We start from the raw sequence: 12,783 nt of genomic DNA, 5'->3' as shown, positions 1-12,783 counted from the left end.
GAAATTCTTTTTTTTTTTTGTTACAATTTTCTTTTTTTTTTTTTCAAATTTTTTTCTTTCATGATGCTAATCAACATTTTGAATAAGGGGGAATGAGTGTGAGTATTGAATATGCAGAAAAAATTGATAAAGGAAATGTTTATGCTCTGCCATCTTCTAATTCTCCTGCTACAAAATTCTATAAAAAAGCAGAGGGTTTTATTGTTGTAATGGAAATGTTTTTAGTATGATTTATTTATTTCTACATCTTTTAAAAAAGTTGTTCGTGCTTGCGTTTGTACAGTTTTTAATTTATCATCTTGTTGTGCTTGTATTTGTTGTATTTGTTTATTGACCGTGTTTTTTTTTTTTTTTTTACAGAAATAAAACTCCACACTCTGCGCACAGTTTGCAGAGATCAATTATGATATGATCCAGGAGTCGAGCCTGACGAAGGCAAGTGCGAGACGAGACCCGTTGATAGTCGATGGCGGACCAATGACGCGATCAAGGGCAAAGCAAGTGAAACAAGCGATGAGATTGCTCGTTTAAGAAACCATTGATGGAACCATGTTCGAGACTCAAAATGGAGCAACTTTTATATTCGGGTCGAAAATCGAATCAACTTGGATCAATTTGTTATCAAGCGACAAAATCGGAAGTTGAAAACAAGAGCAAAACATCATGTGGCCGCACAGTGGCATACCGAAAACAAATATTGCATTTCTTGTTGAACCATGCGACCGCATGGAATTACACCATGCGGCCACACAAGTCAAAAAAATTGGCAAATTTTCTAATTTTGGCCGAATTTTCAAGTTTCGATAGAATGTTTATGAAATCAAATTATTACCATAATTTGATGGATTTTGGACGTTTTTTCTCCTTAGTATAAATAAGAGAATACTTTTCATTGTAACAACTTTTGACTTTTGCTTAATATTATAGAGAGAATTGTTCTTTCAATTTCTTGTTCTTTTTGACCAATCTTGGAACTTATCAAGATTCAATTTTTTGTGGCATTCTAAACAATCGGATTGTGGGTTCTTTTAATTGTAATCAAGGGGTTTTAGGTTCTTCGCTAATCTAGGGTTTTTGGTTCAATTCTTGGGGTTCAAGATCCAAAATCGGGTTAGTATTGGTGTTCTTGGGTTCCGTATCAATTTCGTTGTGGATTTCGTAGTTTCCATTGTTACGGGGTTTGCATCAGTTGGTATCAGAGTTTTGGCTCCAATTTAATCAGGTTATATCCTTTGTTTTCTAATTTTTTTCAATTCCTTGTGTTCTTGTGTCCAGAAGGTTTTCTTGATCCTTTGATCCAAAGGTTTCATAAAAAATCTTCAAATTCCGTTTCTGGGCTCAATTTTCACTCAAATCAGTTTTCGTTTTCTTTGTTGGTTTTATTATTGATTTTCGGATCTAAAAAAATAATTTTTTTTACTGTTCATCCGTACGGTACTGTTTATCCGTACAGTGAAAAAAATTGTTAAATATTATTGATCCGTCAAATACCAACTTTTATTATTCATTATCGTTTCTAAATTATTTGGACACATTAAATCATTCCATTCCTTTAATTAAAGTCAAGTTTTAAAAGTTTTCTTTGAATCATTTGTCACAATTATTGAGTCACATCCAGTTTGGGAAATTCTACACGATTTGATTGATTGATTGAGTTCATTGATTGTTCCTAGAAGCAATTGTTGAAAGAACTGAGTGGTAAAAGGCAGAGAGGTGAGCTTAATAGAGGGTAAAAACCCTTGTGTGTTTTCGAGTGACTTTTGGTGAGGCAGTAAAATAAAATCTTTAGTGTCAGAATGTCAAAAAGGACAGAATCAAACTCAAGCCGACAAGGCAATAATAACAATGCATCGGAGGATTTAGTGCAAAGGTTTGAGAGGGCATTTGGAGATGTGAGAGATAGGTTGGAGAAGCAGGAGGTTTGGATGAATAGATTAGATACATCGATGGCTAATCTTAGTCGGGGCATCGAGTGGATGTATCCAATGCCAGATGACCGGATAGATGGGAGCCTAGGAGGAAAAGGCGAGAGAAGTATGGATATGGGAGTGACATGGGCGAAGATGAATTTCACGGTGTTGAGATGGGAAGGATGAGGAATAGAGGCGATAGGTTCGACAGATGGGGTTGGAACGATCGCGGGGAGGAATTGGATAGAAATATGGGAAATATAAAAATGACAGTTCCTTCATTCAAAGGAATGAGTGATCCCGAGACATACCTGGAGTGGGAAAGGAAGGTTGAAATGATCTTCGAGTGTTATAATTACTCAGAGGAGAAAAATGTGAAGTTAGCAGTTTTGGAGTTCAGTCACTATGCAATTTCATGGTGGGATCAAGTGATTACTTCACAACGTAAGAGTAGGGGAAGACCAATCAGCACTTGGGAGGAATTGAAGTCATTGATGAGAAAGAGGTTTGTTCATAGCCACCATTACCGAGAGATCCATCAAAAACTGCAAGGTTTATATCAAGGGTCGAAAAGCGTAGAAGACTATCATAAGGAGATGGAAATACTCATGATTAGGGCCAATGTGGTGGAGGATCGGGAAGCTACCATGGCACGATTCTTGAATGGGTTGAATAGGGAAATTGCCAATGTAGTGGAGTTGCAACATTATGTGGAGTTGGAAGACATGTTGCATGTGGCTATGAAGGAAGAGAGACAGCTGAAGAGGAAAGGGGCAGCTAGGCAGCCGTTAGGAACTTCGAGTGTTAATCCATTTTGGAAGCCAGAGTGAAACAACAACAATAACAAAGGTGACAAACCTGTACCTAAAGGTAGGAATGAGTGGCAGAAAGGGAAAGAAGAAAGTGCTAGCAAAACAGCACCCAAAATAGATTCACAACCATCAAGGAATCGAGGCATCAAGTGTTTCAAATGCTTGGGGTCAGGGCACATTGCTTCTCAATGTCCAAATAAACGGGCAATGGTTTTGTTGGATAATGGAGAGGTGGTGAGTGAAAGTGAATGAGAGTTTGAGGACATGCCTGCATTGGAGGACATTGAAGAAGAAGAAAAATTGGAGTTTGTTGTTGGAAAATCGTTGGTGTCAAGGAGACCTCTTAACACCCAAGTCAAAGTGGATGATTCGGAGCAGCAGCGAGAAAATATATTCCACACACGTTGTTAGACGATAAGGTATGTAATATGATTATTGATGGTGGGAGTTGCACGAACGTAGCTAGTACAACTTTAGTTGAGAAATTATGGCTAGCATTGTTAAGACATCCTAGGCCTTATAAGTTGCAATGGTTGAATGAAAGTGGGGAAGTTAGGGTGAATAAAAGAGTTTTAATTAATTTCTCAATTGGGAGTTATAGTGACAAAGTAATATGTGATGTGGTGCCTATGCATATAGGTCATATCTTGTTAGGAAGACCATAGCAATATCATAGAAGGGTCACACATGATGGATATAGGAATCGTTATAGCTTTGTCAAGGATGGGAAGACTATTACTCTTGCGCCATTAACACCGGCACAAGTGTATGGAGATCAAATCAAGCTAAAAAGTGAGGAAGACGAGAGAATAAGAGAGTCAGGAAAAAGGAGAGGCAATAGTGAAACCATCAATAAGAGAGAAAATAGTGAGATGGTTGAGAGTGGAGAAAAGAGAGAGAAGCCACATGAGCGGAGAGAAAAGGAGTCAGTTGAGAGGAGAGAAAAAGAGTCAGTTGAGCGGAGAGAAAAGCCAAAGGTCAACTTTTATGCAAAAGAGAGTGAGTTGAAAAAGGCTATGAGCGATAATAGGCAAATGATATTGTTAGTGTACAAGGAGTCTCTCCTCAATTTTGAGGATTCTAACAAATCCCTCCTTAGTTTGTTTAAGTCTTTATTTCAGGAGTTCGACGATGTGTTTCCTAAGGAGATGCCAAGTGGATTGCCACCAATCAGAGGCAACGAGCACCAGATTGACTTTGTACTCGGAGCTCTCATACCGAATTAACCAGCTTACCGAAGCAATCCCGAGGAGACGAAGGAGCTTCAAAAGCAAGTGGAGGAGTTGATGAGCAAAGGTTATGTCAGGGAGAGCATGAGTCCATGTGCTGTACCTGTTTTACTGGTGCCTAAGAAGGATGGGACTTGGAGAATGTGCGTGGATTGCCGAGCTATCAACAATATCACGGTAAAGTATCGTCACCCAATACCTAGGTTAGATGATATGCTTGATGAGTTGCATGGTGCTTGCATTTTTAGTAAGATTGATCTTAAGAGTGGGTATCATCAAATTCGCATGCGGAGGGTGATGAATGGAAAACGGCGTTTAAGACTAAGTATGAATTGTATGAATGGTTAGTTATGCCGTTTGGACTCACTAATGCACCGAACATTTTTATGCGTTTAATGAACCATGTTTTGCGTGCTTTTATTGAAAAAATTTTGTAGTTTATTTTGATGATATCTTAAGCTATACCAAAAATCTAGATGAGCATTTAGAACATTTAAATTGTGTACTTGTTGTGTTGCGAAAGGAACAACTGTATGCTAATTTCAAAAAGTGCACATTCTGCATGGATAGAGTTGTTTTCCTAGGATTTGTGGTTAGTGCTAACGAGGTGGAAGTCGATGAATAAAAGATAAAAGCTATAAAAGAATGGTCAACACCTAAGACTATAACTGAAGTTAGGAGTTTTCATGGATTGACTAGTTTTTATAGGCGATTTGTAAGAGATTTTAGCACCATCATCACACCGTTGACTGAAATAGTAAAGAAGAGTGTAGGTTTCCATTAGGGAGAATCTCAAGAAATTGTATTTAACACAATTAAGAATAAGCTATGTAAAGCACCTGTTTTGGCATTACCAAATTTTGATAAAACATTTGAGGTTGAGTACGATGCATCAGGAATAGGTATAGGAGCCGTGTTAATGTAGGAAAGGAGGTCTATTGCTTACTTTAGCGAAAAGTTGAAGGGGTAGCATTGAATTATCCGACATATGACAAGGAGCCGTATCCACTTGTTCGAGCATTGGAGACTTAGCAGCACTACATATGGCCAAAGGAGTTCGTGATACACACCGATCATGAATCTTTAAAACATTTGCGAGGTCAAGGTAAGTTGAACAAAAGACATGCGAGATGGGTGGAGTTTATCGAGACATTTCCCTACATCATCAAGTACAAACAAGGTAACAAAAATATAGTTGCTGATGCGTTGTCTCGAAGGTACGTGCTTTTAAATTCATTAAGTACTAAATTACTTGGTTTCGAGCATATTAAGGGTATGTATGAATCTGATTGTGATTTTTCTAGTATTTATGCTTCATGTGACAAAGGTGCATTTGATAAATTCTATAGGTATGAAGGATATTTGTTTAGGGAAGATAAGTTGTGCATTCCTAATTGTTCTTTGCGTGAATTATTGGTAAGAGAAGCACATGGGGGTAGTTTAATGGGACACTTCGAGGTTTAAAAGACTTTAGACATGTTAGGAGAACATTTTTATTGGCCTAAAATGCGACATGACGTAGAACAAATATGTGGAAAGTGCATAACTTGTAAAAATGCTAAGTCTAAGATTCAACCCCATGGTTTGTTTACTCTTTTGCGTATACCTAGTGACCCTTGGGTAAACATATCTATGGACTTTGTGTTAGGTTTGCCTAGAACAAAAAGGGGTCAGGATTCAATATTTGTAGTGGTCGATAGGTTTAGTAAGATGGCGCACTTCATACCATGTCATAAAATTGACGATGCTACTAATATTGCAAACTTATTCTTTAGGGAAATAGTACGTTTACATGGAGTACCTAAAAGTATAGTGTCTGATAGGGACGTGAAGTTTTTGAGTCATTTTTGGCGTGTTCTATGGAGTAAGTTAGGAACTAAGTTATTATTTTCTACAACTTGTCACCCACAAACAGATGGACAAACTGAGGTAGTTAATCGAACTATGACTCTACTACTTAGGACAGTGATCAATAAAAATTTGAAATCATGAGAAGAGTGTTTACCGTTTATAGAGTTTGCATATAATCGAGCTACACATTCTACTACTTCTTTTTCTCCTTTTGAAATTGTTTATGGTTTCAATCCACTAACACCTATAGATTTAATGTCTTTGCCTGTGCATGAACGAGGTAACTTGGATGGGAAACGAAAAGTTGAGATGGTGAAAACACTCCATGAAAAGGTTAGGATGCAGATTGAAGAGAAAGGAAAGCTGATTGCATCAAAAGCAAATAAAGGAAGAAGACGCGTTACATTTGAGCCTGGAGATTGGGTCTGGGTGCATTTCAAAAAAGAGCGTTTTCCAGAACAGAGGAAGTCAAAATTGCTACCACGAGACAATGGACCGTTTCAAATCATCGAGAAGATCAATGACAATGTATACAAAGTGGATTTACCTTGTGAGTATAATGTTTCAGCTACTTTTATGTATCTGACATCTTTCTATTTGATGCAGGTTCAGATTCGAGGACGAATCCTTTTGAAGAGAGAGGAGATGATATGATCCACGAGTCGAGCCCGACGAAGGCAAGTGCGAGACGAGACCAGTTGATAGTCGATGGTGGACCAATGACGCGATCAAGGGCAAAGCAAGTGAAACAAGCGATGGGATTGCTCGTTCAAGAAACCATTGACGGAACCATGTTCGGGACTCAAAATGGAGCAACTTCCATGTTCGGGTCGAAAGTCGAATCAACTTGGATCAATTTGTTATCAAGCGACGAAACCGGAGCCTGAAAATAAGCCTGTGCGGCCGCACAGGCAAAATATCATGCGGCTGCACAGTGGCATACCGAAAACAAATATTGCATTTCTTGTTGAATCGTGCGATCGCATGGAATTACACCATGCGGTCGCACAAGCCAAAAAAATTGACGAATTTTCTTATTTTGGCTGAATTTCTTAGTTTCGATAGAATTCTTATGAAATCAAATTATTACCATAAGTTGATGGATTTTGGACTTTTTACTCCTTAGTATAAATAGGAGAATACTTTTCATTGTAACAACTTTTGACTTTTGCTTAATATTATAAAGAGAGAATTGTTCTTTCAATTTCTTGTTCTTCTTGAACAATCTTGGAACTTATCAAGATTCAATTTCTTGTGGCGTTCTAAACAATCGGATTGTGGGTTCTTTTAATTGTAATCAAAGGGTTTTAGGTTCTTCGCTAATCTAGGATTTTTTGGTTCAATTCTTGGGGTTCAAGATCCAAAATCGGGTTAGTATTGGTGTTCTTGGGTTCCGCATCAATCTCGTTGTGGGTTTCGTAGTTTCCATTGCTACGGGGTTCGCATCAAATTATCTATGCAAACTTTACGGAGATTTTTTTATAGTTCTTGTTTGGTCATTTTTTTATATATAATTATGTTTAGTTTATTTATATGGAATGTTTTTTTTTTCTTACAATTTCCTTTTTTTTCAATTTTTTTCTTGTAGGTGATGCTAATCAACGTTTTGAATTAGGAGAATCAGGGGACGTGAGCGTGAGTGTTGAATATGCTGAAAAAAATGGTAAAAGAAGTATTCCTGATCAACCTTATGTTTTGCCATCTTCTAAAATTTGTCGTCATTGTGGTGCTACAAAATTCTATAGAGAAAGCAAAGGCTTTTGATGTTGTGATGAAAATATCAAATTACAGTTATATGATATACCTCCTGAAATGTATGATTTATTTACTTCCACATCTGAAGAGGTTGCAGCTTTTAAAAAGGTTGTTCGTAGTTATAATAATCATTTTGCTTTTACTTCGTTTGGTGTTAAGTGTGACAAAGAATTGTGTAAGAATAAAAAGATATATATACTTTTAGAGTTCAATGACAAGTATACCATTTCATAAACTCGCTTGTGCCAAAGAATGAGAATCCAAGTATCCAACGTATTTATAGTTATACTTCTGTGATACTGAAAATGAAATTTGTAATAGACTGAATACTTCTGACAAATTTTGTGAGTTTACTTTAAGAAATTTGATAAATGTTCTAAACAAAAATCCCTATTCAAAGTTTTTCCGATCACTGAGTAAAGTTAGTGCTTTAGAAGCATGTTGTATTTTACTAAAGTCTAATCCTGGTGTTGATCAAAGAATATATAACTTGCCAACATCAGAACAAGTGGTTGCAGTTTGGGTTGACGATAACCCATCTACAAATACTAGAGGCTAGGATTTACTAATTTATGGGCATTCAAGTAATGCATATAAAGCTCAATACTATTATGGTTGTTATGATCCTCTCCAATATCCACTACTTTTCCCGTAAGGAGAATTTGGATGGCATAAAGGTTTTGAAAAGGTGAATGTAAGTGTTTAACAAGCTCCGATTTGTCATAATTTAATAGAAATTAATTATGTCCATTATGCAGATCAATTATTGGAAGTAGAAGACTATGATAAACGATTTTAGTAATTTCTATTTTTTAAACTAATTTATTTATGTTATTAATTGCATTTAGTGAATGAAGTTTTTGTTGATATATTTTTTTCTTTCTTGCAGTCTTGAAGGTAAAGAAAAAATGAATAACTGTATCATATCGAGAATATTATTGTTACAAGCTTCAAATCAGGTATGTAAATAATTGTATTATTTTACATGCTGGCAGACTTTTACAGCTATATATTGTGGATATGTATATGAAAATTGAAACGGTAAGATTAGATTACTTTCGTAATAACCAAAAAGTTATAAGAGTTGAACTATATCAGGGAATTGTAGATGGTATACAAAATGGTGAGAATAAATATTATAAAATTGGTAGATCATTAGTGTTGTCTTCTGATTTTGTTGGCGTCCTAGGAACATGACTAAAAGATATATGGATGCAATATCTTTAGTTCAGAGATATGGCAAACCTGATTCCTAGGAACATGACTAAAAGATATATGGATGCAATGTCTTTAGTTCAGAGATATGGCAAACCTGATGTGTTTTTGACAATGACATGTAATTCAAATTGGACTTAAATAAAATGTGAATTGAAACACGTTAATGAAACACAGAATAGGCCAAATTTGTTAGTACGAATATTTCGTACCAAGTTTGAGAAACTGAAGATAGATTTGGTTAAGAGAAAGTTGTTGGGTCCTATTGCTGCATATGTTTATGTGATTGAATTTCAGAAAAGAGGATTATCTCACGCTCATTTTCTCCTCATATTTAAACGAAATTCTAAGATCCGAAACTCTGTACAAGTCGATGAAATTGTCTCGTAAAAAATACCAAACAAAAAAAACACCCTTACCTACATGCTACTGTTGTAAAACATATAATGCATGGTCCTTATGGGAATTTGAATCCTATGAATGTGTATATGGAAAAGAATTTTGTGTGTAAAAATAAATATTCGAGAAATTACGTTGAAAATACTTCTTTGGGTAATGATTCCTACCCACTTTACAAGCGTCACAATGATGGTGTAAGTGTTAAATTAAAAGGGTATATGTTGGATAATAGATGGGTTGTACCGTATAATCCTTACATTTTAGCTAAATATGATTGTCACATTAATGTGAAGGTATGTTCTTCTGTTAAAACTGTTAAATATTTATACAAGTATGTATATAAGGGACATGACCGCATTAATTTATTTCAAATAAAGAAACAAACGAACAATTCGTTGATGAGATTTCAAACTACCAAACAGTTAAAGATGCTCAAACGATCACATACAATGAGACAGATGATTTATCAAAGATTATAAATAATTATTTTGTTCACCGAAAAATGTTAACAAAATTCTTTAGAATGAATATCTCAAATGAAAAAGCAAAAACTCTATTGTATAAAGAATTTCCAACCTATTTCGTATGGGATACATCCATGCGAATTTGGACTCCCAAAAAAATCAAAAATGTTATTGGTAGAATAGTCAGTGTTAATTCATGTGAAGGTGAGAGGTATTTTTTAAGAGTTTTGCTAAATAATATTATAGGGCCAAAATCTTTTGAAAATTTAAAAATAGTCAATGGTATTATATTATCTACTTATTGTGAAGCAACACTTTCCCATGGCCTTCTTAGTAGAAATAGCTATTCTGAAATGTGTTTATCTGAGGCAGTTGCTTACCAAATGCCTACATTACTGCGACGACTATTTGCCAATGTATTGAATTTATCTTGCCCTGCAAATCCAAAAAATTTATGGGATAAATTTAAGAATTTCATGATAGAAGATTATTTAAGTAAAGATTTCACACAACAAAGTGTTGAGATGAAAGCTTTACACTGTATAAATTATTTCTTAGAAGGTGTTGGTAAGAATATAATTGATTTTAGCTTGGTAGATTTTGATTTAACTAATGATGATGATGATATCTTTGAAACCATGATTGCAGAAGAAACAAATAATATTAATTTTTAGTCAGACATACATTATAGTGAGAGTTTAAATAAAAAGCAACAAAATGCCTATGATATTATTTTGGATTGTGTTTTAAATGATAAAAATGAAATATTTTTTATTGATGACCCAGGAGGCACTGGAAAAATATATTTGTACAACGCATTACTTTTTGGTATACGATCTCGAAATCTTATCGCACCAGCAACAGCATCATCAGGTATAGCTGCATCTCTATTACCGGTTGGTAGAACAGGACATTCAAGATTCAAAATTTCGGTTGAAGTAAGTTGTGATATGTGCTGTTCGGTGAGTAAACAATCCGCACTTGGTAAACTTTTAGCACTGACTAGGCTAATAATCTGGGATGAAATACAAATGGTTCATAAATATGCTTTTGAGGCTTTAGATAAAATGTTAAGAGACATTACTGAATGTCAATTACCATTTTGTGGAAAAGTCATTGTGTGTGGAGGAGATTTTCAACAAATTTTACCAGTAGTGCAAAGAGGAACAAAAGACGATATAATGAAGGCAAGTTTAGTTTTTTTCGCATTTATGACGTTCTTTTACGCAGCTAGCATTAATCGAAAATATGAGAGATAAATTAGATCCTTCATTCTGTGAATATTTGCTGAAGATTGGGAATGAAATAGAGAGAACACATTCATGCCAAATGATTACACTTCCTGAAAATATTACTATCAATTTTGAAGATGAATTTAAATCATTTAAATCATTGAATGAATTTAAATCACTGAAAATGGTATCTTTGCAAAAAGGATTTCTAAAGTTATTCTTTCCAAAAATATATTAATTAGTCGTCATGCTTTGTATTTTCTGAATACAAGTATTAATCACACATAACTTTTTGAATTGTCTTATTTTTTTCTGTTTACTAATCGTCATTTGTTATTCATAATAGGCTGTGTAGTTGTCAGATGTTGTGTGGTTAATATGTATAAAATTGGTAAAGCTGATATTTAGAAGTTTAGATAGAGATTAAGGAAACCTTTTTTGGAAACCACTTCTATAAGTTAAAATGACTTAATCATTTTACCATTCTATAATTATATTCCTATGTAAATATATTTCTACGGTAAGTGATATTATTACAAAACACACAGGTTCATTCTACTTGAAAACATCTTCTTGAAGGTGAATCAATTATACAACGTATGTATATATGTATGTTGATATAACCATATATGTATTAATATATAAGATAATGTTACGTTTTAGTTAAAAAGATTGTAGTATTTTTTAATTGTAAAGAAAGGAAAAAGTGTAATTTATATGGAAATCTTTATGCGATAGTTTAAGATAATTAACGAAAAAGTGAAATGGATAAACATAAATATTAAACATTATTGGTGTGAAAGGTTTCATAGACGAGTTAGAATTCCATCGTTGTGGTTTTTTTTTTAAACCATGAACATTGGAGATTCACTATTTAATCATTCAAATGCACATGTATTTTCGATTTGTAGTTCCTTCTCTGTCAAAAAATTGGCCCAACCTACAGTAAGTCGGCGCATCACACCGTTTCGTCTTAAATTTGTAGTGATATCACAGTTTTGATGTAGAGAATCATGGAGCTGAACATTCTGCACATATCTTGGCAAATGGTGTCTTGCAAACCTTCCTGGTATAGACTTCGAAAAAATATGGATGCTACTGTTAAGATTAAAATATGTGAAAAAGGTAAATATAGAATGATATATTAAAGATAGCCTACAATTTCTCGATGGTTGTTCTGATTGAGTGTCAGTGTTACTTCAAATATAGGATTATCCAGATGTAAAGCTCCATCTTCTTCAACATCAGAGCCATATGTAATCTCTCATCTAAAATGATCAAATATCCTCATATTGAATGTTGAATTTTCATTATATTCAAATACTACAACAAAACTATCATGTAAGTTATGGTGGTTAAAAAATTACTCTCATCCATTAGTCAAATATGTTTCTGCATTGATTGTTTGTAATTGTATTGTTACAATTATACCATCATACAAAGTTAATCGTACTCTATCACCTAATTCGTGTCTCCAGTAATTGACAAAAGATGTAGGAAGCATCTACAATATATAAAAAAAAAATATGCAGTAAATAAAACATTCATACAAATATGAAATGAAAGAATATATTATATTTTATATAACTTACCAAACGGATGTTATGATTTAGTGAAACATCGATAATTTTGAAGAAACTATGTGTCACATCCATTTTTGCGTTGATAAACTGCAGTATGTATGATTTTTAACACAATTAAAGATTGAAAATTATATAACATTTAAAACTACGAATTTATTTTGAAACAATTGTAGTAAAATAATCAAGAAAGAAACACTATATTAAACCTCATTTTTTTAGGAAAGCTTGGTAGGTAAAGGTAAAGATATGTAAATTGGTTAAGTATAAAGAAATGGTATGAGAAGCTATTTGAATTAAACAATACTTGTCGTTTTTTTAGAGAAGATTTGACAA

The sequence above is a fragment of the Olea europaea genome, unplaced genomic scaffold, assembly GCF_002742605.1.
Source record: "Olea europaea var. sylvestris unplaced genomic scaffold, O_europaea_v1 scaffold224, whole genome shotgun sequence".
In the NCBI taxonomy this organism is placed as follows: domain Eukaryota; kingdom Viridiplantae; phylum Streptophyta; class Magnoliopsida; order Lamiales; family Oleaceae; genus Olea; species Olea europaea.
This window is presented reverse-complemented; position numbering follows the sequence as displayed.